This window comes from Chrysochloris asiatica, unplaced genomic scaffold (assembly GCF_000296735.1).
Source record: "Chrysochloris asiatica unplaced genomic scaffold, ChrAsi1.0 scaffold00132, whole genome shotgun sequence".
Taxonomy (NCBI): Eukaryota; Metazoa; Chordata; class Mammalia; order Afrosoricida; family Chrysochloridae; genus Chrysochloris; species Chrysochloris asiatica.
The window spans coordinates 8835176-8862192 of record NW_006408650.1 but is presented as its reverse complement, the minus strand read 5'-3'; the positions used below and the strand labels follow the sequence as shown (position 1 = coordinate 8862192).

General features: G+C 43.5%; 1 pseudogene; it reads left to right on the top strand.

Moving 5' to 3' along the window:
* The window catches only part of LOC102822606, a 24410-nt pseudogene extending 6498 nt beyond the window's left edge, over positions 1–17912 (top strand).
* The last annotated feature ends 9105 nt before the right edge of the window (positions 17913–27017 follow it).

The window sequence follows — 27017 nt, the reverse complement described above, 5'->3', positions numbered from 1 at the left end:
AGGTTGAATAAGTATGGTGAAAGAATACAACCCTGTCTCACTGGGGTACTCCCTCTTTTTCCCTGACCATCACTTTTCCAAGCATGATGCTCCTTCTCCAGGGACTGGTCCTTTCTAACAACATGTCCAAAGTAGAAGAGACCAAAACTTGTCATACTCAGTTCTAGGGAACTTTCTGACTATTCTTACAGACAGATTTGTTTTTTTCTTCTGACAGCCCCTGGTACTTTCAGTAATCTTCTCCAACACTATTTTTCAAATGCATCAATCTACAGTCTTCATTATTCATTGTCCAAGTTTCACATGCATTTGAGTCTATTGAAAATACCATGGCTTGGGGTAGGCCTATATTAGTCCTCAAGCTGACATCTTTGCTTTTTAACAAATTTAAAAAGTCTTTTGCAGCAGATTTACCTTTCATTTCTTAACTGCTGCTTCCAGGAGCATTGGTTGTGGATCCAAATAAATGGATGTAATTGACAACTTCAATATTTTCTCCACTTATGATGTTAGTTATTGGTCCACTGGTGAGAATTTTCACTTTCTTTACATTGAAGTGGAATCCATACTGAAGGTTATAGTCTTTGATGATCTACATCAGTATTTCAAGTCCTTTTCATTTTCAGCAAGCAATGTTGTGTCAGCTACATATCACAGGTTGTTAATAATTCTTCCTCCAATCCTGATGTCACGTTCTTCTTCATATAATCCAGCTTCTCAGATTATTAGCTCAGCATACAGATTTAATAAGTATGGTACACACTTTTCCTGATTTTAAATCTTCAGCATCCCCTTGTTGTGTTCTAAGAAGTGACCCAATGGAATGCAGAAATCATCAAACAATCTCTTTGATATCCCATGCGAGTAAAGTTTTACTAAAGGTAATACAGAAATGGCTGCAAGCATACATTGACAAAGAACTTCCAGAGGTTCAAGCCGGATTCAAAAGAGAACGTGGAACGAGGGATACCATAGCTGATATCCGATGGATCTTGGCTGAAAGCAGAGACTATCAGAAAGATGTTTACCTGTGCTTTATTGACTATGCAAAGGCTTTCGATTGTGTGGATCATAACAAGCTAGGGACAATATCGTGAAGTATGAGTATTCCAGAACACTTAATTGTGCTCATGAGGAATCTGTACCTGGACAAAAAGGCAGTTGTTTGAACAGAACATGGGAATACTGAATGGTTTAAAATTTAACAAGGTGTGCAACAAGGTTGTATTCTTTCACCATACTTATTCAACCTGTATGCTGAGCAAATCATCCGAGAAGCTGGGTTATATGAAGAAAAACATGGCATCAGAATTAGAAGACTCATTAACAACCTGCAATGTGCAGATGATACAACCTTGCTTGCTGAAAGTGAAGAGGACTTAAAACATTTACTGATGAAGATCAAAGAGCACAGCCTTCAGTATGGATTACATCTCAATGTAAAGAAAACAAAAATCCTCACCACTGGGCCAATAAGTAACATTCTTATCAACAGAGAAAAGATTGAAGTTGTCAAGGACTTCACTCTTCTCGGATCAACTATCAACACTCATGGAAGCAGCAGTCAAGAGATCAAATGACGTATTGCTTTAGGCAAATCTGCTGCACAAGACCTTTTTAAAGTGTTGAAGAGCAAAGATGTCAGCTTGAGGACTAAGGTGTGCCTGACCCAAGCCATGGTATTTTCAATAACCTCATATGCATGTGAAAGCTGGACAGTAAATAAGGAAGACCATAGACAAATTGATGCCTTTGAGTTATGGTGTTGGAGGAGAATATTGAAAGTGCCATGGGCTGCTAGAAGAACCAATTGATCCATTTTGGAAGTACAGCCAGAGTGTTCCTTGGAGGCCAAGATGACCAAATTTTGTCTCTCATACTTTGGACATATTGTAAGGAGGGACCAGTTGCTGGAGAAGGATATCATGTTTGATAAGGTGGAGGGTCAGAGAAAAAGAGGAAGATCCCCAACGAGATGGATTGGCCAAGTGGCAGCATCGATGGACTCAAACGTGGCAACAGAAGTGAGGCTGGCCCAGGATCGGGCAGTGTTTTATTCTGCTGTGCATAAGGTCACTATGAGTTGGTACTGTCTCGATGGCACCCAACAATAACAACATGTGTCTCTCCTTTTATATCCTTTTTGCTGTAATGAAACTCCAATTGTAAGCACAGCACTTTCCTGAGTTCTGTGAGTTGGTCCAGTGAAGTTTCCAGTTTGAGAGAGTAGTGAGAGCCACCAAGTCAGAAATGAGAGGTGCTAGAACCCCTGAACTTACATCTGGTATCCTGAGTGGGTCAAGAGAGCCCTAAATTTGTAGGCAGTATGCCAGAAGTGATGGAGCCCAAAGTTTCTCTGGGGGAGCTTGTGGCTGGCATCCTGAAGGGGTAGTGGAGAACCCTGGATTTGTAATCGTAAGGTCAAAAGTATGGTGCTGAAAAATAAGTACTGGACCACAAGTTTGGTTTGCACCACAAGGTGACAGTTCAAACCCACCAACCGTACCTCCGAAACCCTATACAGGGTTGCTATTAGTCAGAACTGACTGGTGGCACTTAGCAACAACAGGTCAAAAGTGAGGGTGTCTTGGGGATTCTCATGCCTGTGGCTGGCATCTGGGGTTGTTGAGCTGACTTGGAAGTCTGTGAGCTCTGCCCTTGCTCCGGGTGGTTGGGGTCAGAGAAGGAAGTGGTTTGAGCGCAGAACAGATAGAGAAGTGCCAAGTAGGGAGTTAGATGTGACTTGATGTCTTATTATCCTCACAAAGGACCAGAGACTCTCAAAGCTTGGGAATGGGAAGCTGCATTGGAGGGGGGGCAAGAAAGGTGGAGTCTCATTTTCTTGACCTCAATGGGAAGAACTGAAGGTTCTGGAAAAGAAGAGGCCAGAGTTGGAAGCTGAGCTTATGTGTGTCCCCAGCCACATGCTTTTCTTAAACTCTTGTCAAGAGAAGACAAACTGCCCTTTCAAAAATCCAACCAAGGAGATGTTAATAACAGCTCTGGCTGAAATATGGGGACGAGGGAAGTCGAAATACTAAATAATTGAAATCCTTGTTGCTGTGTGCAGGAAAGGTTAATAAGCACTGACAACATTGGGTGGTGACTGGGGACCAGCAGGGAACAGGGGCATGTCCCAGGTAAACTCAGGCTCAGACCAAGGTCAAGTGCATCTTAAAGGCTTAGTTCCTCCCAATTCCTGTCCTCCATATACCATCCCCAGAAGAAACACATCAGAAATGGCCAGGGAACAGAGAGACATCTGAGATCTTGTAAGTCAGAAAGCAATATTCCTACCAAATCCCACTACTCAGGCTATGGAAGGGATAGAATCCCTTCATTTTCGTTAAAGAAAAGAGATGAAGGTAAGAAAAGGTATCTCCTGAGTCCCTGGAACCCCATCCGGAGATCTGATTCCAAGATGGAAACTTCTTGACATGAAACCCGATAGAGGTGTACCACCTACGCCTTATTTCCTCACAATTAAGGATGGCAGGTGGTGGCACCCCGAGCAGGGCAACCATCAGTCAGGTGAACCATGGTCTATGTCCCCGGTGAGATTGAGTGTGGACTGAGGTACAGCCCCATGCTGTCTGGTAGCCAGGTTTGGCAGTAAATAAAGTCCTTGGCTGAGCAGGGATTTTCCCAGGTGCCGTGTTTTCCTTCGGGGTCTGTATTCAAGCTGAAACCATCTGTGCACAAGCCTCATCTTACCCCCAGCCCAGAGCTGCCAGCACTTGGCAGCCAGCACCCCAGGATGTCTCTGGATGCTGCCGGATGCTTTGATCTCCCCCAGCAAGTGCCTGGCAGCAGCGGTTCACCATCTAAAATGCCACATCCGGAATCTGACAGGAAAACAAGTGCTTGGGTGACACCCAAATGCAACATCAACACAGACACAATGACATTTCCATCTGCCCCTCTGTCCCAAGAGCCCCACAGGCAGGAGGAGCCACAGGCAAAAAAAAGTAGGTCACCCAGCTCTGGGTGGATCAGGGCAGATGTTTACCAGATGCTCAGCTACCTGCTTTTGTGGGGAATCTGCTGAGGGCAGATGTACAAGAAGGGTGCAATGCTCTGCCTACCTTCCAACAAAGTACAGCTGGGAAAATGGAAATATACTTGGGTCTAGGCCATTGGTTCTCAATGCTGTCTACATACTAGAATCACTTGAGGGGCTTTCTTTTTAAAAAATACTGATGTCTCAGCCTCACTGAAGACCAATTAATGAAGTTTCTCTGGGGGAGGTTGAGGCATTGATAATATTTAAAGCTCCCTGGGTTATTCTAAGAGTGTGCGGTCATAGCTGAGTAGTTCCTGGTCTGGGCAGAGGGTGGATGTCCATTCTGTTAGTGAGTCTCCAGGGTAGAGAAAGGGCTGGGAGGGAGAAAGTGATTATATACTGAAGATTCCAACAATTTTCTACTTTCATGCCCTTGCACAAGAAGTTTCCTCCACCTAGAAATTCCCTCCATCTCTTCTCCACCTACTTGCTTCTGGTGGACTCTTCAAAACCCAATTGTAGGTCCTTTTCCTCTGCTCCCTACAGCACATGGTGTTCACCTGCTTGGGGAGAAGCTGCATTTTGTGCATCATGCTACTGTTGCCTCAGGTCCCCTGCCCACCCCCATGAGCTCCTGTGGAGTAGGGGAGGGACTTGAGACTTCTAGACTACTGATTCTCCAAGTAGGGTCCCTGGACCAGCAGAATCAGTCTTACCTGGGAACTTGTTAGAAATGCAAATTCTCAGACTCTACCCCACACTTCTGAATTAGGCACTCTAGAGGTGGGGTCAGCAAGTCCTACAGGGGATGCTGATGTGTGCTCCCATTCCAGAATCCCTGATCTGGTCTCTAGACTTGAGACTCAAACAGTGGCACCTGGATCAAGAGCCTCATTATCACCTATGAGAAGTGCAGGACCTCAGCCCTTATTCGAGACATATTGTTGTTAGTGTTAGGTACCATGAGTGGGCTTCTACTCATAGGCGCCCTATTACAACAGAACAAAGCACTGCCTGGTCCTGCACCATCCTCACAACTGTTCCTATGTTTGAGTCCATTGTTGAGTAAAGCCATCACCTTGAGAGTCTCCCTCTTTTTCATTGACCCTCTACTTTACCAAGCACGATGTCCTTCCCCAAAGACTGGTCTCTCCTGATAGCATGTCCAAAGAACATGAGACAAAGTTTCGCCATTGTCCCTTCTAAGAAGTATTCTAGCTGTATTTTTTCCAGTAAAGATTTGTTTGTTTTTCTGGCAGTCTGTGGCATATTCAATATTCTTCACCAACATCGTAATCCAAATGCTAAGTCAGAACCTACATCTTAATAAGATACCTAGAGGATGAGTTTGTGAAGTAAAGTGTCAGAAACTCTGCTCTAGTCAGTCTCCATGGAGACTTCAATTGGCTTTTTGAAAGGTAAGAGTTGAGACTGGAACAAATAAAAAGATTCAGTAAAGTGGCAGGGTACAAAATCAACATACAAAAATCAGTTGGATCTCTCTATACTAACAAAGGGAACTCTTAAAAGAAAATCAGGAAAACAATACCATGTACAATAGCCACCCAAAAGATGAGTTGCTTAGGAATATATCTAACCAGAGGCACAAAAGACTTATGCAAAGAAAACTGCAATACATTACTACAAGAAACCTAAAGAGAACTACATAATTGGAAGGATAGACTATGCTCATGGATAGGAACACTTAACTAATTGACATTATGAAGATGTCAATACCACCCAAAGTGATCTCTAGATACAATGCAATCCAATCCAAATTCCATCCTCATTCTTTAAAGAAATGGAAGATGAATCACTGACTTTATATGGAAAGGAAAGAGATTTCAGATAAGCAACACACTACTAAAGAAAAAGAACAAAGTAGGTGATTTCATATTCCCCAATCTCAGCATAAAGAAAACAAATAGGTAACATCAAGATAGATGGAAAATCCAAAAGCTGCTCTTCCTCTTCTGTAGAGTCTTTGTCTGTCTCCAGCACATTTGTCTCAGTTACTCTTTTCTGTTTTTGAACATGTTTTGAGATCGTTTGTTGTGTTTGAGATTTTTTGTTTGTCATTTCCAGTAGTTATGTGGGTTTTTTAATGCTTAATTGGATGTTTGTTGTTGTGTTATTAAGCTTACTGGGTGTCTCTTGGTAGCTATGATCAGGAGATGGGCTTCCCTTTTCACATGTAATGTTTAGCAGCTGTTATTGGCTCTTGTCTCAATGGTGGAATATTATGAGGTATGCTTGTAACTTGGCTATATGGCCAAGATTGCTGTCTCTTCTTGGGTAACGTAGGGAGAAAAAGCTCCCACCTCCAGGAAAAATATGTGATCAAAAGGACCAAAAGCAGAAGCAATATAAAAGTAGAGACAAAACCCACCACTTTGAAAAAATATATAACTGTGGCCAACTATCCAGTCACCTTGCTACACAGGCAGTATGTGTGCACCGTAGAAGCCTCCAGCAGTGGGTGGGGGTGTCTGCTCGCTTAGGCCCCTCCTCTAGCCACCTTGGAGGTGTGCAGATAGATATTGAGAAGTTAATGGGAGAAAGATTGTCCACTATTTTTGTCTCTGAAGGTCAGTTAGGTATCAAGATAGTTGCGTCCTTTTATATTGGGGCTTTCCACATTGTTCATATGGTTTGTCTGTCAAGGCATGGGCAGACTTAGTCCCAGAAGCAGGACTCAAGGTGAGCTGGGCAGAGACCAGGAAAGGAGAAAAGACGTGAGTGTGGTTTCCTCAGATTTGCTTCTCACAGGCGTCCTTCAATCCAATATCTGCGCACCTACTATGTGCTCAACACAATGTATTCCTTCTGGCCCAATAACGGTCATTATAAATGTATCCAATATAAGTTTGATATTGAAATACCAGCTTCCCTGACAGGTTATGAATAGCTGTTTTGAATCCAATTTGAAGTTTTGATTTAAAAATAAAATTAAATTAAAAGTAAGCTCTCAGCCATCCATCTGTGATTGAGTCAGGGACTCTTCTCCCTGCCTCCCCAAACCCATTGTCCAAAGCCATTACTGCTTTCCCTACATGGGTAATATTGTACACAAAGCCTTAATGTCCCCCAGGGCAGTGAGACCATTACTGAGAGGACGTATTTCCATCTCTGTTCCTATATGTACAACCTAATTAAGATTTTATAAACACTTACCCAACAGGAAAACACACACAAACACGCTCTCATGCGCCTAAATTAGCAAGGCAAATATAGTCCCAATTAAGTGGTTTTCTTGCCTGTTTCCGTCCACCTTTAATTAGGCATAATCACTAGGAAGGTGTCATGCGATGGAATTGTTTCATTTTGATTCATTAGGTTTGGGTTATGGGTTGCCAGAGCTCTTTGCCTACAGTTTTTCTGGGGAATCCATGCTAGGGTCACTCACCTCTGAATGTTTTCCTGGGCCTTAATGGTGCTGTAGGTTAAGCATTGGACTGCTACCCACAAAGTCAACGGATCAAATCCACCAACTGCTCTACAGGAGAAAAGATGAGGTTGTGTGCTCCTGTAAAGATATCAGTCTTGGAAACCCTTGGAAATCAACCGGATGGCAGTGGGCCATCTGTGTGGTCATTTCATAGCACCAGCTATGCGGGCAGGGCTGTGGGGCACTAGACCCTGGCAAAGCCACACTCATGGGATGGATGAGTGATGACAATGTCCTGTTGATACCCTCACAGCTCTGGATACTGTGGCTTCCTCATCCCCGATGTCCCCAGGGTGTCATCTTAGGCTGCTCTGGGGAATTTATGCTCTCCCATCCTGACTACAAAATTCTCCCCACTGGAAGAAATATGAGAGATAATTAAGTCTCTTCCTGTTTGCCATGTCCCTGGGGTTGTTTGGGAAAGTACACTTTCTTCACATGTATAGAAAATTAAAATTGTTTTGGTTCTGAGGAAGTTGGGGGAGCACCACTCCTGTATTTGGGCAGAGTGGGGACAGGGAACTAGGTTTCCAGGGGGCACAGTATGAATCAGGGGAGAAGACTGGAAGGTGCCAGGTGAGCCAGGTCACAGCCCCAGCCTTTGGGTCCAGCCTGGGAGCATTAAGCCCATCAGGAGAAACCTAATCAAAGCTCTTCTAGAGGGAGAACAAGGCTGAGCTAAAGGAGACTGGAAGGGAGTCATTGGCATTTGGGGTGTTCACCAAGGTGTTGTCTCTGTGATTGAAATCCAGCACTCTGCAGTGCTTGTTTCTCCAAAGTAAACACCCCGGGGTTCTCTGTACCCTCCCCATCATCCTCACATGGGAATCAGGACTGGGAGGACATTGCGGAAGGTAGAGTTACCTAACAATAACTGAATCCCTTGCCCACATGATGGAAGTCTACAGAGACACACTGAGATGAGGTACAGAAGCCACAAATTTATTGTTGGATTTGTAACAGTCAAAGTTGGGACAACACTTGCCAAAATATCAAGTTCTCCCAAGTCCAAAAAGAGGAGAGGGATTTCTATACAAGAGGTCTGGGGTTTACACATGAGTCCCAAGGTAATCTATTTCTCACCACAGACTTTCTGCACAGGTAAACTACATACACAAACATTTGTCTGGGGCTCATTCTTGTCATTCCCTTCTTGTAACATCTGTATCCTTTGTTGTTGTTAGGTGCCATTGAGTCAGTACTGACTCATAACGACCCTATGCACAACAGAATGAAACACTGCCTGGTCCTGGACCAACCTCACACTTGTTACCCCGCTTGAGCCCATTGATGCTGCCACTTTGCCAATCCATCTCGCTGGGGATCTTCCTCTTTTTATCTCACCCTTCACCTTACCAAACATGATATCCTTCTCCAGCGATTGGTCTCTTCTGACAATATGTCCGAAGTATGAAAGACGAAGTCTGGCCATCCTGGCCTCCAAGGAGAACTCTGGTTGCACTTCTTCCAACACAGATCTGTATGTTCTTTTGGCAGTCCATGGTACTTTCAATATACTCCTGAAACATCATAACTCAAATGCATCAATTCTTCTATGATCATCCTTATTCACTGTCCATCTTTCACATGCATCGGATGTTATTGAAAATACCATGGCTTGAGTCAGGCATAGCTAAGTCCTTAAGCTGACATCTTTGCTCTTCAACACTTTAAAAGGTCTTATGCAGCAGATGTGCCTAATACAAATCTGGTTTCTTGACTGCTGCTTCCATGAATGTTGATGGTTGATCCAAGAAAAATGAAGTCTTTGACAACTTCAATCTTTCCTCCATTGATAAGAATGTTGTTTATTGGTCCAGTGGTAAGGATTTTTGTTTTCTTTATATTGAAATGTAATCCATACCAAAGGCTATGGTCTTTGATCTTCATCAGTAAGTATTTTAAGTCCTCTTCACTTTCAACAAGCAAGGTTATATAATCTGTATCTTTTAATTAACCATAAACTATAACTTTATCATATATCAATTACAAGCATCGCTTTTAGAAAAAAACATGTTTTATCAGTTTCTTAAGTAAGGGGTCGGAGTAGGTGCACATATTCTGAAAACAAAAGAAAAGGAATACAGGACAAAGGTTTGGATTCAAACCTGTGTTGGCCACCTATTTGTGCGATCCATTTCTGGTGTCAGCGAGCATCCTGACTACTTGTTATCCCTTAAAAATTAGAGTTATTTCTCTAATCTCCCTGGGAGGAATACTGGGAAAGTCCTTTGAAGATTAAGATGCATTTTTCTATAGAAGGCGGGGTATCAGTAGGGGAATAATGATCCCATCTGAAAGATGGCAAAACTGAGCACAGGGAAACGATGAGGGTGCACTCAAGAGACCAGGTTGTTGTCAGATGCCATCACATCACCCATGAACAACAGAAGGAAGTGTTAGCAGGTCCTGTAGAATCTTTGTTGACACACTCCATTGTAGCAGCCCCTATGTATTGTGGGTACCTTCTGCTGTGAATTAGAATCAAGCAAAAAGGCTGTTGGATAGTCATGAAGAATAAAGTTGCTGCTAGAGATTTATTTTAATTCAATGATAACTTTGCCAGTGCAAGCGTCTTGTCATAAAGAAATAGGAGAAAAAGAGACAGGCTGCCTTGAGGGTATTTACCGTCCAGAAGGAGAATGATTAAATACAAGGCGAGCAATGATGACCAGGCGGCTGGGTAGAAGGCAAGCAGAGGTTCTAAAGAAATGTGACACCCTGCTGGAAGACACACACACCCACCTGTGCACCCCACTCTCCTCTGGGCCCTCTGCTTCACCCCCCACATCCCCCGGGACAGCTGCAGCAACCACAAAAGCAGCAGGGCCTTCCTGAATTAGCTGAAGTGATACTCGCTTTGTATACACATGTTTACAACCAGGACCAGATGGTGAACTGTTGGATCCGTTTCAACACCACTCCAGTGTGCTTGACTGAGCTGGGACTTGCACATGGCCCTGGAACTAGGGGAGGTGGAGGCGGGGACTCGTCTTAGACACCAACCTCGAATCCTCTCTACATCTGAGGGGACGATGATTAGCTTTCAGCTTGAAACAGCCTGAGCTTGCCAGCTGTCAGATTTTTTTTTTTTTTAATCCAATCTGAAATTGTACAGGCAGAAGAAAGAAACATAACCCATTCTGATATCCTCTGGAGTTTCTTTCCTTTTGTTGCAAAAGAGTCAAAATAAAGACACATTTGATGGAAGGAGTTTGCAAATGATCTCCGATGACAGTGTTTATGTTGCCAAATTATTTGTACTGGCATGAAGAGCAGGCAGACTGAACACAGATCAAATGGAGTGATTATTTACCAAAGAGAAAGACATTCTCAACTGACAAGATAAAAAAAAAAGGGGGGGTGTGTGAGTGGGGTGGGGTCTTGGCAATAAGCCAGAGGCAGAAAAGTCTGTGTGTTTCCATCTACTTCCCCAAAAAGGGAACTGGCAAGAGGTCTAGACCAAGAATGGGTAGACTGCAGGACTAGCATGAAAGCTTGGATTGCTGGCCTTGAGGAGTCCAGCTTGAGCTTCCAACCTGCCTGCCTGCCATGAGGAGGGAGAATGAGGGTGCAGAAACGTGGTTGTGTGAAGTCACTTCTCTTTACCCCATTATAGTATAACCTGAAAAGCATTCCTCCCAACAAATCACAGAAGAAAAAGACACATCATCAAGAAGAGGAAGATCTCACCCCTCCCAGCACAACTCAGATGAAAATCAGACCCGTCACCAGAAAGAAGAGAGGAGAGGGTGGCAAAGAAGAGGAAGAAAGACAAGGAGGATGAAGAAGAGAGAAAAAGACAGGGAGGAGGAAGGAAGATGAAGAAGAAAGAAGAAGAGGAAGAAAGACAAGGAGGAGAAGGGGGATGAAGAAGAAAGAAGAAGAGGAAGAAAGACAAGGAGGAGAAAGGGGGATGAAGAAGAAAGAAGAAGAGGAAGAAAGACAAGGAGGAGAAGGGGGATGAAGAAGAAAGAAGAGGGAAAGGGAGAACTAGAAATAGAAACTTGTCGTCTTCAACAGCAAGACTCATAAGGTCGGTTCTGACTCATAGAGAGCCTGTATAGGGTTTCCGAGGAATGGCTGATAGATTTGAACCACCAACCTTGTGATGAGCAGTCCAGTGCTTATCCTATAGTGCCATAATAGAACTCCAAGATCTGGGTAGAAAACTAAAACTTTTGGAAAGAACATTCCATATCTGCTCCATCAAAATGAGGAAGATCCCATTCAAATCATCCCTGTTGAGGGTCTACACTTTTTAAGGAATGCAGCCATTATTCAGAACATTTTGTTTCATCTCAATGCCTGAAATTCCTTCCATCATTTATCCCACTTCCTCGCTGTGATACTAGTTTCTATTCAACTTTCTTTCCCAGTCCATCTGAATTCTGTCCTTGGATAAATACCCTTTTGATCTTGAATGGTTGGCCATTCTATGGTGTGTATACTACATAGCTTTGTTGCACCTCCCCCCTATATATCTATGTATCTACTGCTTAGCTGAAAGTCACGAGGGTAAGTTCAGTTCCAGACCTAAAGGGTCACCAAGGGCCATATTCTCAGGTTCCTCCAATCTCTTTCTACCCAGTAAATGTTTTTTATAATGGTCTTTTTAATCTATAATTTTGAGTTCGGATCCACATTTTCTCACACTTTATTCAGGATCTTCAAACGTGATCCCTATCAGAACAGTTGGCAGTAATAGTTAGGCACCATCTAGTTCTTCTGGTCTCAGGGTCATAGAGATTGATATTCACTTGTTTCATTAATCCATTGGACTAGTTGAATCCAAACATCTTAAATTTTCCTCACTCTTCTCTCCTCCACACAGGGAGAGACCAATAGTTGCACCTTAGACGGCCACTCGTGAGCTTTTAAGATCCCAGTCATCAAAGCACCATCAAAGAACCTTTTAAGGTTGACTTTAGAATGAATTCATGAAAAATGTCTTCTAGCCATCATCCATGCTCGTAACTTTGTCTGTATGTATGAACAGTTCCAATGATTCCCCCCACCGCCTCTCCGCAAACAAACCTGGCCTCAAAGAAGCAACTCTGTGACCTTTGAAAATGTCCTAAAGAATCTGGCTAAGCTTCCCAGAAAATTACAAAAGAGAGCTCTAGAAGTGATTTCAGCCACAGTGGCGCTCCGAACATTACACAGTGGTTCTGTTGTGCATTGTATTGCTATTGGATTGCTATCGGTACCAACTTGATGGCACCTAACAACAACAACTAAGGAGGAAGGAAATTATATTCACCTGAAAAAAAGGCACACACGTCTTGGCACGCATTCAGAGGTTGACCCTCTGGTGTCCCCTTCCATTGAATTGGCCATTTATACAGTCTTCTATGTAGCATAATGGTTAGGAGTTGGGCTGCTAACCTCAAGGTCAGCAGTTCAAACCTACCAGCCATTCCGTGGGAGAAAGATGAGAGTTTCTGCTCCTATAAAGATTTCAGCCTCAGAAACCCCATACAAGGTTTCTATGAGTTGGAACCAACTCATAGCACATAACCACCACCACCATAGGTTACCATAGTCCCAAGAACCACTTGAATGTTAGCAAGGTAAAGTCAGATATTTTGGGTTATTTGGGTCACTGCTATATCCCCAGAGGCTGGAACAGTATCCTTCATACAGTAAGTGCTCAATAAATATTTATTGAATGAATTGTTGCTGTTGTTAAGTGCCATCAAGTCAGTTCTGAACTTATAGCAAAGCAGTATAGGGTTTCCAAGTAGCAGCTGGTGAGTTTGAACTGCTGACCTTGTGGTTCAAAGGATGAGTGTGGTGTCCAGGCTCTAAGATAGCCTGATGCTCTCACCTCTCGGTGTTCACTCCCTTGTGTGGTCCCTTCCTTCACTGTTCCAGGGTCTGTTTGTGTGAACAAGAGAATCAGGTAGAAGCGATGGGTAACACCTCTAACATGAGGTTACAAATGGCTCTGTGGTGTGGGGAAAGCCAACTACTATGTCACCAGCAACCCTAAGGAGAGGTCCACCTAGAGAGGACTAAGGACCAATGCCAACAGTTAGAAAGGAACTGAGGCACCCAGCCAACAGCCATGTGATACGCCATCTTGGATGCAGACCCACCATCCCATGGAGCCTCAGATGGCTGCACCCTGAATGCAATCTCCTGAAAGTCCCGGGACCCAGCTAACTGACTCTCAGATTCCTGAACCACAGATACTGTGGGGTAATAGGAGTCTTCAGAGAGAATTACATATGGGAAAGGTGCACCCACACAATCACTGACAAAGCTACATTAAATATCTGTTGGGGGGGGGGAAAATGGGTTGTACATTGGATCAACTATCAACACTCATGGAAGCAGCAGTCAAGAAATCAAACGACATGCTGTATTGGGCAAATGTGCTGCACAAGACCTTATTAAAGGTCTTGTGTTGAAGAGCAAAGATGTCAGCTTGAAGACTAAGGTGTGCCTGACCCAAGCCATGGTGTTTTCAATAACCTCATACGCATGCGAAAGCTGGACAGTGAATAAGGAAGACCTTAGAAGAATTGATGCATTTGAGTTATGGTGTTGGAGGAGAATATTGAAAGTGCCATGGGCTGCCAAAAGAACCAACAGATCTGTGTTGGATGAAGTGCAGCCAGAGTGCTCCTTTGGAGGCCAGGATGGCCAGACTTCATCTTATACTTTGGATTTATAATCAGAGGGACCAGTCCCTGGAGAAGGATGCCATGTTTGATAAAGTGGAGGGTTGAAAAAGAGGAAGACCCCCAATGAGATGGATTGACAGAGTGGCAGCAGCAACAGGCTAAAGCGTAACAACAGTTGTGAGGTTGTGTGTTTCGTTCTGTTGTGCACAGGGTCGCTATGAGTCATTACTGACTTGATGGCACCAAACAACAACAACAACAACAGCTGGTAATACTACCTTGTAATAAAGATTATAGGAGTCCTGGTGTGGTGCTGTAGGATAAGCAATAGACTGCTAACAGCAAGGTTGAGGGTTCAAACTCACCAGCTAATCCTCAGAAACCCTATACAGGGTTGCTATGAGTGCGAACCAATTCAGTGGCACTTAACAACAACAAAAATGAAGATTGTCGATTATACATTTCCCTCAATTCATAATGTTGCTATATGCAAGCATCCCCAACTCTCCTCAGATACTTTCTTCCCTTTTGTATCAGGAGAGGTGGCGCCATCTCCTTTATAGCTCTCCTTGCAGGGTTTTGTGTGTGTGTGTGATGGTAGAGGGTTGTATTAGTTACCTAGGGCTTCTATAACAAAATTCCAGAAAATGAGTGGCTTTTAAGAACATAAATGTATTCTCTCGTAGTCTTGGAAGTTAGAAGTCCAACTCCAGAGTGCTGGGAGGGCCGTGCTCTCTCTTGAAGGTTCTTGGGGAAGAGCCTGTCTTGTTTCTTTCAGGTTCTGGTGGCCCTAGACTTTCTTTGGTTCATAGAAGCATTCCCTTTCTCTTTCTCTCAATCCCTCTCTTTTCTTCTTTTATAAGGACACCACTCCGATAACATTAGGGCTAACTTACTTCAGTAAAACCTCATATGAACCTTCAAAGATCCTATTTCCAAACAAGGTCTTATTCACAGATACCAGAGATTAGGGTTGCAGCATATCTTTTGGGGGGACACAATTCAATCTATAGCAGTCCTATTTTGTCATTTAACTTTTCAAAGTACCACTTTGATCCAACTTCTAGAACTGCCCATAGTAAGCACTCAGTGAATAGCTGTTGAATGAATGAATGAATGAACAAATGAATAGCTTCATCCACCATTTCTGCTGCTTATAACAGACCGGCTGCAATATGAAGAGAGTGTATGGACAAGTTCTCTCGCACTATTTCTGTGATCAGGGCCCAGGGCAGGGTGGAGTGGGCTGGGGGAGGTGGAGAAGGAAGAGATTAACTACATTGATTCTATTATTGCTCAGGCTAATGAGCTGGGACTGAGAAGTAAAACACGAGAACCACAGGAGTGAGAATGAAAACCAGGACTCTTCCGGCCACTATTATTTAGAAGATACAACGGCAAATTGAGAGTGAGTTGGTTTTCATTACAGTATAATGAACCCAGATAATAGAGAAATAGAAGGCTGGCTACAACAGCCTTCTCTTCTCACTCTTCTTTGTTGGGCAAGAGCCGAGGAAGTCATAGGGAACAAGAAGAGAGGTGAACCTTGCTGGGACAAGGGGAAAAATCCAGGGGGATGTTTCTTTCTTCTGGTCCATGCTCACCTTAGGTAGAAAGTTCAGCCATCATCCAGGCTCCCTTGGATGTCTTCCTCTTAGAGGCTTTCCCGGAGCCTGTACCTCAAGCTTCCATGACCCAGGTACAGATGGGAACCCCTGTGATCCTAGACAAAGTGTCCCTTAGAATGAGAGCATGGCTCAATGGGAGAGAGGTGTACCAGGGTGGATCCCAGGGACACTGGCTGTGACTCTACAGAGTTGCTGTGCCAAACACCACACCATGATGTCGGCACATTGGTGTGGGGGTTGTCCAAGGCCTATCATACCCATTACTGACAAGTTGGTTCAGACTCATAGCAACCCTGTATGTTACAAAGTAGAACTGCTCTCTAGGGTTTCTTGGGTCTTCAAGCCTTCCTTTCGCAGCACCCTGATTGAATTCCAACCTGCAATCTTCAGATTAGTACCAGAACACAAACTGTTTGTGCCTATCAGGGACCTCTCTAGGGCCTTGGGCCTCTATGCATTAGAACTGACAGAGTTCGCTACAACAAAAATATGGATCCCAGTATAATGTGAATTTCAACAAATAATTATGCCTCAAATACTGCATGGCACATATTTATACTAAACATGATTCATCATTTATCTGAAATTCAAACATACTTCGGCATTCTGCATTTCTTGCTAACAACCTACGAACATTCCTCTCAACAACCTACCCTTCCCATCCTCTCCAGTTCCCCTACAACAACGGAAAGTTGGGTGGGGAATATGGAAGTCCATCTCTATGCCAGCCTTGTAGAGATTCAAAGATGAATTGTGTGGTTTGGTAAGAATAGCAAACACTAATGGTCCCCTAGCCGTTACTAATGGACCGTAGAAGAATTGATGCATTTGAACTATGGTGTTGGAGGAGAATATTAAAAGTACCATGAACTGCTAGAAGAACAAACAAAATTTGTGTTGGAAAAAGTATAGCCAAAATGCTCCTTAGAAGCCAGGATGGCCAGACTTCATCTTTCATACTTTGGACATATTATCAGAAATGCCCAGTCCCTGATTAAAGACATCATGCTTGGTAAAGTGGAGGGTCAGCTAAAAAGAGGAAGACCCCAAGGAGATGGATCGGCACAGTGACAGCAACAATGGGCTCAAGTGTAGCAACGAGTGTGAGCTTGGCACAGGACCGGGCAGTGTTTTGTTCTGTTATGCATAGGGTCAGTACCAACTCAACAGCACCTAACGACAACAATGGTGCCAGTTACTAATGCTGCATAATTAACCACCTTAAAACCTAGTGGCTGAAATCAACCATTATATTATGCTCACTGGTTCTGTGAGAATTTGGACAGGACCCAGCCACTGGAAACTGAAATCACCTGGAGATGTTGTAATCACGTGTCTGGTAGTTGATGCTGAGACCTCAGCTGGGGTGCCTACAGATGGCCTCTTCGTGTAACTTGGGCTCCCTCACATCATGGTAGCTTCAGAGCAGTTGTACTTCTCATATGGCTTTTAGGGTTCCAAAAAGTGAGTGTCAGGAAATCCAAGCCGAGATTACCTGGCTTCGTCTGATCTATCCTTAAAAGTAACATGGTGTTACTTCAACTGGTGGAAGCAGCTCCAAGTCTGCCCAGATTTATAGGGAGGGGAAGAGACCCATCTTCTTGACGGGAGAGAGGAGGGGCAAAGACCCGGTGGAGGGAAGAGGTAAGGGGAAGCAGTGAGTTTATAGTGAGGGACAGGAGCTCACAGTGAAGTGCTGGAGAAGGAACATTCAGATGACAATGAAGGTGCTCTATGGGGTTGCCCTGACAGAGGAGAGGGACAGGGCAATCCAAGAAGCTGGAGACCTGGTGTGAGCTGAACACAAGACTGGGGCTGGAGTTACCATCATGACAGAGACTGGGCTCCAGTATGATGGGGTGGTGGTGAGGACACAGCATTGAGAATGTGAGAGGCATCAGGAAGCATCAGTCAGACTCCATCAGGCAGTGCTGAGCATGGTTGACACTGCTCTGTTGAAATCATCTGCCACCAAAATTGCATTCAACTGGCACCATCTGCAACAATCCTGCTGACGATCCCCCAGGCTCCCTCCCCACTCCCACCCATCTGCACCTTCATTTCAGAACAGACACATCAGCCTGCGGCAGAGCATCTCCTCCCGTTCTGAAACTCAAGGCAGCATAGGGCCCACCGGCTCACAGCAGAGTCTGCCCAATGCTGGCACCGGCCCTGACACTGGCTTAGACAGGCCTCCCTGAGGCAGGGGAACACATGGAGCAACTCGCAGAGAGTACAAGCAGAGGAGAGAGGGGGCACTGGGGAGGCTCAGAAGTCCTGAGCCCCCAAACAGTGCCTTATACACCCCATTCCTTCCTCCACCCACCTCTGCCATCACTGAAGAAGGTAGTGATCTTAGCCCTGAGGCATTTTGCCTGGGGGATCAAGGTGCTGCCAGCAGCCCTCTTGCCCAAGTTCAGAAGCTACTACCAAGGTCCAACTACATGGAAAGCATGCTTTTTGAAGCTATAGTTCACTGGATTTTACAGCAGTATCTCCTGCTTGTCCCATCCTTATTAAACGTCAGAGAGGCAAGAAGGAGAGAAGTCGCTGATTCCCACACAGGGAGGGAAACATTAGGACAATGGCATCTTCTCACTTCTGACTTTGGAACATGGTTCCAAAGACCAGGAAGTTACTCAAAAATCAGCATTATTCAAAAAAATGGAGGGTGACCAATTCGATCACAAAATGAAAGGTGACATCAATACATAACTTGCAAATTACATCATTACATAACTGCCAAACCATGGAGAATCATAGTCCAGCCAAGTGGACACACAATTTTAACCATCTTAGTCAGCTTACTCTCTCCCCTCACACCTCAGTGTCTGTTACTGTCTGTCTGTTGTACGTGTTCAATGAGAAAAAATAGTTGGATAGATTTTTTACTATTGCTGTAAATGAAAAATGTTGGATGATGAGGTAATCGCTAAGTGAAGAATGGGTGCAATCAGTGCTCAACCACCTCAACCACTCGTTGTTAGGTCCTGCACTGAGAGCTCAGGGAAAATGCAGGAAGCTTGATTGCCTTTACGATTATTATTATCATTACCAGTCTTGAACAATGTTGTGATCTCACCCAAATACATACATCATGTGCATCGTGTGTGTGTGTGTGTGTGTGTGTATACCAGGTAACCAGTGGCCTGGGATGGCTGTTGAAAGATCCAAATGTGTAATGTCTCCAATCTGCTGCCCCTGCTCCTATTTTAATAGTGAATTATTTCCCAGTGCTTGGTTCTCCAGCAGCTGAGGCACATTAGACTTTAGTAATCCCTGTCTATCCTACCAATGGACAGTGGTGGTTCCATGGAAGAATTCGTCTTTCATGCAGGAGGTCTGGATTTCATTCCCAGCCACCACCCATTCATCAGTGGAGGCTTGCACGTTGTGGTGTTGAACGGGTTTCTTTGGAGCTTCTAGACGAAGACTAGGAAGAAAGACCTGGTGATCTACTTCTGAAGGTCAGTCAATGAAAACTAGCAATCACAATTGTCTGATCCCCTTGTGTGTGGAGTCACCATGAATAAGGACCCAGCTCACTAGAAGCTAATCACAAAACCTATGCTGTCAGGTCTGTTTTAAGAGGGTTTGAAGAGCATTGTTGTTAAGTTCTGTAGAGACAGTTCTGACTCATAGTGAACCTGTATAGGGCTTCCAAGAAGCAGTTGGTAGGTTTGAACTGCCAAACTTATGCATAGCAGTCTGGTGCTTATCCTATGGCATCAGAGACAGTTATTCTCTTTCTTCTTGCTTCCCTAGGCTCCTAACTCATTACTCAAGGGAAAATGGTGATTCATTCAAAATAAGCTATTAAAGAAAACAAGTCTCTAGGAATTGAAGGAATACCAAATGAGATGTTTCAACAAACCCAAGCAGTGCTGGAAGAGTTAATTCATCTATGCCAAGAAACTGGGAAAACAACTACCTGGTTAGTAGACAGGCAAAGATCCATATTGGTGCCCATTCCAAAGAAAAGTGACCCAATAGAATGCAGAAATCATTGAACAATATCATTAATATCATATGCAAGTAAAATATTGCTGAAGATAATTCAAAACCAGCTGCAGCAGTACATCAATAGGGAATTGCCAGAAATTCAAACCAGATTCAGAAAAGGATATGGAATGAGGAATACCATTGCTGACGTCATGTGGGTACTGGCTGAAAGCAGAGAAGACCAGAAATATGCTTACCTGTGATTTATTGTCTATTCAAAGACATTTACCTGTAGGGATCATACCAAATTACGGATAACATTGGGAAGAATTGGAATTCCAGAACATTTTATTGTGCTCATGAGGAACCTGTGCATAAGACCAAAAGACAGGTATTCAAACAGAACAAGTGGATGCTAAGTACTTTAAAAGTAGGAAAGGTGTGTGTCAAGGTTGTATCTTTTCACCATACTTAATCAACCTGAAGATTGAGTAATAATCTAAGAGGCTGACTACATAGGAAGAAGAATGAGACACCAGTGTTGGAGGAAGACTCATTAACAACCTGTACCACCTTGCTTGCTAGAAGTGAAGAGAGCTTGAATCCTTTATTAATGAAGACCGTAGATTTGTTGTTGCTGTTGTTAAGTGCTGTAGAGTTGGTGCCGACTCATAACGACCCTGCATAAGGTTTCCGAGGAGCTTGAACCGCCAACCTTGTGGTTCAAACCTATCTTGCAGTCCAGCACATTAACCCACAGTGCCACACAAAGACTACAGCCTTCAATATGGATTACATCTCAGGAAGAAGAAAAACAAAAAACTATCACAACTGGACCAATAAGCTGTATCATCATAAACAAAGAAAATATTGCAGCTGTCAATAATACATTTTACTTGGACCCACAAACAATGCTCATGGAAGAAGCATGAAGAAAACATATGATGTATTGCAATGGGCAAATCTGCTCCAAAAGACCTCTTCAAATTGTTAAAGAGCAAAAAGATGTGACTTTGAGGACTAAGTTGTGCCTGACCCAAGCCACATTATTTTCAATTATCTCATATGCATATAAAAATTGGATCATGAATAAGGAAGACTGAAGAATTGATGCATTTGAATTATGGGACTAGCAAAGAATATTAAAAGTACTATGGACTGCCAGAAGAATAAACTCATCTATCTTGGAAGAAGTACACATAGACTACTCCTTAGAAGCGAAGATGACAAGACTTCACATACTATGAACATGTTATCAGAAGAGACAAATCCCTGGAGAAGGACATCATGCTTGGTAGAGTAGAGGGTCAGAGAAAAAGAGGAAGACCCTCAATGAAATGGTTTGACATAGTGGCTACAACAATGGGTTCAAACACAGCAAGAGGTCTGAGGATGGCATAGGGCCAGGAAGTACTTCATTCTGTTACTATGAGTCAGAACCAACTTGACGGCACTTAGTAACAATAACAACAACTCAAAATACTGCTGGTAAAATTGCTGAATTTTGTTCTCACTGCCCTATGGCAGTATTATACATCCACACTCTTACATTGGTCTCAGGATAGACAGCATGAACTTCCCCACCCCTGACTTCAGGCTTGTCATGTAGCTGTTTTGACCACGGGTATATTAACAGATGTAAAGCAAGGAAAGTCTTGCATGAGCTTGCATGCCGGCCTTGCCCTCTTATACTCTACCACTCCCAAGAAAACAACATATTCAGGTTGCCTGCTGGTCTAAGAAGGCTGAGAGACTTCTGGAACATTCCAGAATCCAGACACAGCACAGAGACAGGCTCATCTGAGCCCATCTTACACCAGCCAGGCCCCAGTCAGCTTATAGGCTGCCACACTGATCTGCAGAGAATAAATGTTTACTGGTGACCTCCATAAGTTATGTAACGTATTCGCCTTCCATAATGTTGTTGTTGTTGTTATGTGCCACTGAGTTTGTTCTGATTCATAGCGACCTTATGAACAGCAGAATGAAACACTACCCAGTTCTGCTCCATCCTCACAATTGATCTGTTTTGTTTATTAAGTTTTTATTGCGAATTGAGTAATAGCTTACATGAGAGAACATCGGCTTTGCACTCATCCTATTGTATTTCATTTCATTGCAATGATTACAACCCCCTCCAAGTATCATCATCCAACAGTATTTGCAGTCAACAACTCTGTTGTTTTTGTTTTTAATGTACACAAAAGCACTCAGGAATATATCATCATTTAAACAACCAAAGGGCACATTCTGCAAGCCTGCCTCCTGTCTGCCAGCAAACACACAGCCTTTCTCTTTCCAGGACTCTGGAGTCCTCAGCTGCTCTCTCTCTCTCCATGTCATTATTTTTGCTTCCATCTCTGGTGTCGAGCCTCATAATTGCTGTTAGGGCTGGAACCCTGCTGCCACTGTGCCAATCCATCTCCAATGGATGCTTGCAGCTCTTCCTCCTCATTTGAGTTGTGCCCCATTAGCAAATGAAGGTCCCAAAAGCTTTACTCCATTTACATCATCACAGTCAACTCTGCTTTGAGGAGGCAGCTCTTCCCCAGTCATATACTGAGTGCCTTCCAATCTGAGGGGCTCATCTTCCAGCACGATGTCTGACAAGATTCTGGTACTATTCATAATGTTGCAATATTCAATATTCTAGTGCTATCTGACAGTGCTTCCGTGCTATTCATAATGTTTTTGTTGGCTAAACATTTGAAAGTGGTCTACCTCTCCTTCCGAGTCTGTCTTAGTCTGGAAGCTCAGCTGAGACCTGTCCACCATGGGTGATCCTGTCAGCATTCAAAATACTGGTGGCATAGCTTCCAGCATCACAGCAACACACAAGCCATCACAGTGTGACACACTGACAGGTGAGTGGTAGTTCCATAATGTAATATAATTAGCTCATCAGTTGACATGGGTGCTCTTTAGATTGTGGTCAAGGCTTACTGGTAAACACCAAAACTCTCGGGCGGCACAAATGGTTAAGTTGCTAAGCTGCTAACCAAAAAGTTGGCAGCTCAACTCTACCCAGAGGTACCTTGGAAGAAAGACCTGGCTATCTACTTCCCAAAAATTAACTTGACACCTTGGAAGAAAGGCCTGGCTATTTACTTCCCAAAACATTACCTTGTAAAACCCTGTGGAGCACAGTTCTACTCTGACACACATGGGAATCAACTCAATGGTAACTGGTTTGGTTTGGGTTTTGTGGTAAGCAACACTGAGATCGGGCAATTGTGTGCCACACAACTTTTCTCTGGCCACACTCAGAAGAACCCACCCACCTTCCCATGTATGCAGAAATGCATTCTCTATGTAGCTTAAACTAAATTGGGGGTTGGAATCAAAGCACAGCTAAATGAAAAGCTTAGAAGTTAAGGAAAAAGTCATGAAGAAAAACTGACTCATGAATTTAACTACAAAACCAAGTATTGGACATGTGCATACCATAAAGCATTATAAGCAAATTGAGGCTTTTAATCTTGACAGGAGCAGACAGCCTCATCTTTCTTCCATGGAGCAGCTGGTAGGTTTGAACTGCTGACTTTGTTGTTAGCAGTCCAGGGCTTGTCCTATAGTGCTACACTAGGGCTCTCTCTCTCTTCTCTCTTTCTATCTTTCTCTGTTGTAACAAAGAAATACCACAGAGGAGAGGTTTTAAAAATTATAAATTGATCTTCCTACATTTCCAGAGGCTGAAAGTTCAAATCCGAGTCTCAGTCACATCAATTCCTCTATGAGCCTATCTGTTGCTTTCTGATACTGGCTGGTGCTCCTTTGCTATCGATGGCTGACTCCTGATTGTCATGTGTCATCTTCTCCAGTGTGTCTGTGTCTATACTTCCTTTATTAGAAATAATTTGATTTAGGATTTGGCCTCCTCCTGTATTATCTCATTAATGTAAGAAAACCCTTACTCCCACACAGGTCACGTTCACAGGCATTGGGTTTAGGATGTCAACATCTGTCCAAACCATAATCACATGCTACTGGTTAAACTTAATGTTGTGGTTCCACCTCCTTAAAGTGCTAAAGCTTACACCCCTTTGAAAGGGTGTGCATAGAAATTGAAGCCTATCAACTCTTGGCAAAGTGGGATAGGGGATTCCTGCCTGCTATTGGTCCCAAGACCTGTAGATCACATGACAGAAAGAAAGCAGAGAAGAAAGAGACTGAGAACTTCTGTGTTATATGTTCATAGCCCGGGGGCAGATCACACCCTGAGGTACTCCCCTTTCCCTAACCCTAACCCATGTGATGTTACCACATTAGATGAAATTATGGGAAGTGATGACACTATATTACATTATACGAATAGCAACCTTTCTAATGTTTGACCAATCCACTGAGAAACAAGTTGACATATGAAATTAACCATCACATCATCTTTAAAAGGATGTCAAGGGAAAGGAAACAGCTCCTTAAAGTCTAGGGTCAACAAGAGAAGTGAACAGAGCCCCCAGGAAAAGCTAGTAAACAGGGAACTAGGGAAATCAGCCCTTGTCCAAAGTTAGAATACACGGGCCCATCCTTATGTGTGGTTTGATACGTTTTCAGCCCAGAACGACAACAAGGAGTATCATTGGTGCATCCAGGACCTGTTTGACACTGAAAACTGTTCCCAGCACCTGGGTTTAGGGCTGCAAGCCCAATAAAGGTGTCCTGTGCCTCGGAGTCATGCCCAGGTGTCCAGCATCGTATTAACAGGAACCCTGCAGTGCCAGTTCTCTGAGTCTTCACCTGTCCAATTGTCTGCTCTCCAGGGAGGATGCTTTTAACTTCTTGCGCTCATGTGTGCTCGGAGGGGATCCTCAGGCACTAAGAGGGTTGGTGGAGGAAAGATCTCTGAACCGGAACTTTGGTGTTGGACTAGGAACACTACAGTGCATGAATTAGGGACCAGTGGAAATGGACACTTTTTACCCAAGAAAGTCAAATTGTAATATGGAAGGTCCCCAGGATTCAATGGGGAATAGATGAGGCTTTCTGCTCCTGTTAAGACTAACAACCTCAGCCATCCTATACAGGGTCTCTGTGATGCAGAACCGACTGCACAGCACACAGCAACAGCAGCCAGATTCAAGGGGAATCAGGATGAGAAAAATTAGGATTTGAAAGATGGAAAGAAATAAAAGTTTGATTGTGACTTTGTATGAAAAGAGAAACTACACTTTATGAAAAAGTTTATTTTAGGTTACATTTAACAAAAGTAGCTGATGAATGCAAGTCTTCTTAAATTCTTTGAAGGAACAAAGAATACATCAAAGGTAGGTCTGAGGTGGGGGGGCGGGCATAATTTTTCTGACAAAATTGTTTGATAGCACCATACGGCATCCTTGGTTCTGTGTTTAACTTTCACAGCACAATCATAAAGAGGACATTTCTGCAAATAAAAATCTGAAATCGTCATCATTTTTCCCAATGGCCTGTCTAAATCCCCTAAAATTCAAATCTCTCTTGTTTGAAGTATCGGTTGTTTCGGCAGGCAGCCTTGTAGTTTTTTCACCTCTGGAGCTCTGGTAGCGTAGTGGTTACGAATCGGGCTGCGAACCATAAGGTCAGCGGTTCGAAACTACCAGTCGCTCCGTGGGAGAAAGATGAGGCTTTCTACTCCCGTAAAGATTTACACCCTCGGAAACCCTGTACAGGGTCGCTATGGGTCGGAACCGACTCAAAGGCACTTAACAACAACAACAACTTGTTAACTAGGCCAGTTCTGTTGAATTCTCGTTTGCCAGTAGGCTTGCCAGTGATAGAAATGAGTCTCCAAAACCACTTTGATCAACCCCAGAAAATGCGTGCATCTGTTGCACCATTTGAAATTGTTCGGCATTCTAGTGAAGAAGGGGCCCTAGGGTGCTGCAAACAGTTTGTGTTGAGCTACTAACCTAACAGTTGGCAATTCAAACCCATCTGGTGGTAGGTGCCATGAAGGAAAGTCCTGGCAACCTGCTTCCGTAAACATGGCTGCCGAGAAATCTCGATGGAGCAGTTCTACTCTGGAACACGTGGAGTTGCCATAGGTCAGAGTCAACTCAACGGCATGGGTTTGATTTAGGGTTTTATAGTGAAGAATGCTGACAAGATTTGACTGGTAGGACAGACAGACTCACAGGAAGGTTGAAGAAAAGTGTGAAAATGTGCTAGTGATAAGTAGAAGGGAGACGGGAATAGGGGACAGAATTTATAAGAGGTCAACCCAGGGGCAGACATTTTGGGGATATGGCAACATTCGTTTTCCTATGCAACCTTATAACTTCAGGGACTCAGATCATGGAAATATGTATAGGGCTAAGGGCCATTTTGGAGTCCTGGTGTGGTGCTGTGGGTTAATGCACCAGACTGCAAAGCCATTTGAACTGCAAGGTTGGCGGTTCAAACTCACCAGCTGCTCCTCGGAAACCCTACACAGGGTCGCTATCGGGATCAACTCGACGGCACTTAACAACAACAAGAAGGGCCATTAACCATCATATGTAAAGAGCTCGTGCAAAGCAAAGAAAAAAAATGAACAGAAGCAAAACCTATTACAAAAAACAAGACAATTAATGCAAGAGGCTTTTAAGCATAGGGAGGAAAAAAATACTCCGTTTCACTGTAAACAATGAAATGAGCAGCAAAGCAATATTTCACCATCAAATAAACAACGTTCTTAAATTATAATTCTCAGTGCTGCGAAGGTCAGGAAGAAATAGGCCCTCCTTAGACACTGCTGCTGGGGTGTAAATTGGTACAGTCTTTCCAGAAAGCAAAAGCAAAGATATATCTTGCCTTAGAATTATTTCAGCAGCATCTTATTTTTTTATATATAAAGTCCCATGTTGCCTGTGCATATCCTCACATCATTCTTAAAATGAACAAAGACTAAATCAAATGTTGATTTTGAGGGCATAATTTTTCTAGGGGAAAAAAAATTGTCAGGTGGCACAAAACAATATTCTTCACTTCGAGTGAAGTTAATTGCTTTCTTGGCTCTCTCTAAAGTTGATCTCTTATTTGGAGGCCAGTATGCACAGGAAACAAAGATGCTTGCCTCTAGAGAGTTCTGAACGTGAGGAGGAACATGAAGCCAGGCATCAAAGCTGAGTAGGAAATGGCTTCTGTTCCTTTGTCTGGGTTCTCTCCCTCCAAAGTCAGCTTAAGGACCTGTGAGCATTCCCAAGCAAGGATGCTATTGATGGCCAGGGTCCACCATCCTGTCTACAGAGTTACCCTTGGAGTGATGGGGTTTTAACTATCTTCTTCAAATGGTCGGTTGGTTTATACATTTCTGAACTCCTGGTGTGACACTGTAGGATAAACACTGGACTGTGAACCACAAGGTCTGTAATTTAAACCCACCAGTTGTTGTTGTTGTTGTTGTTGTT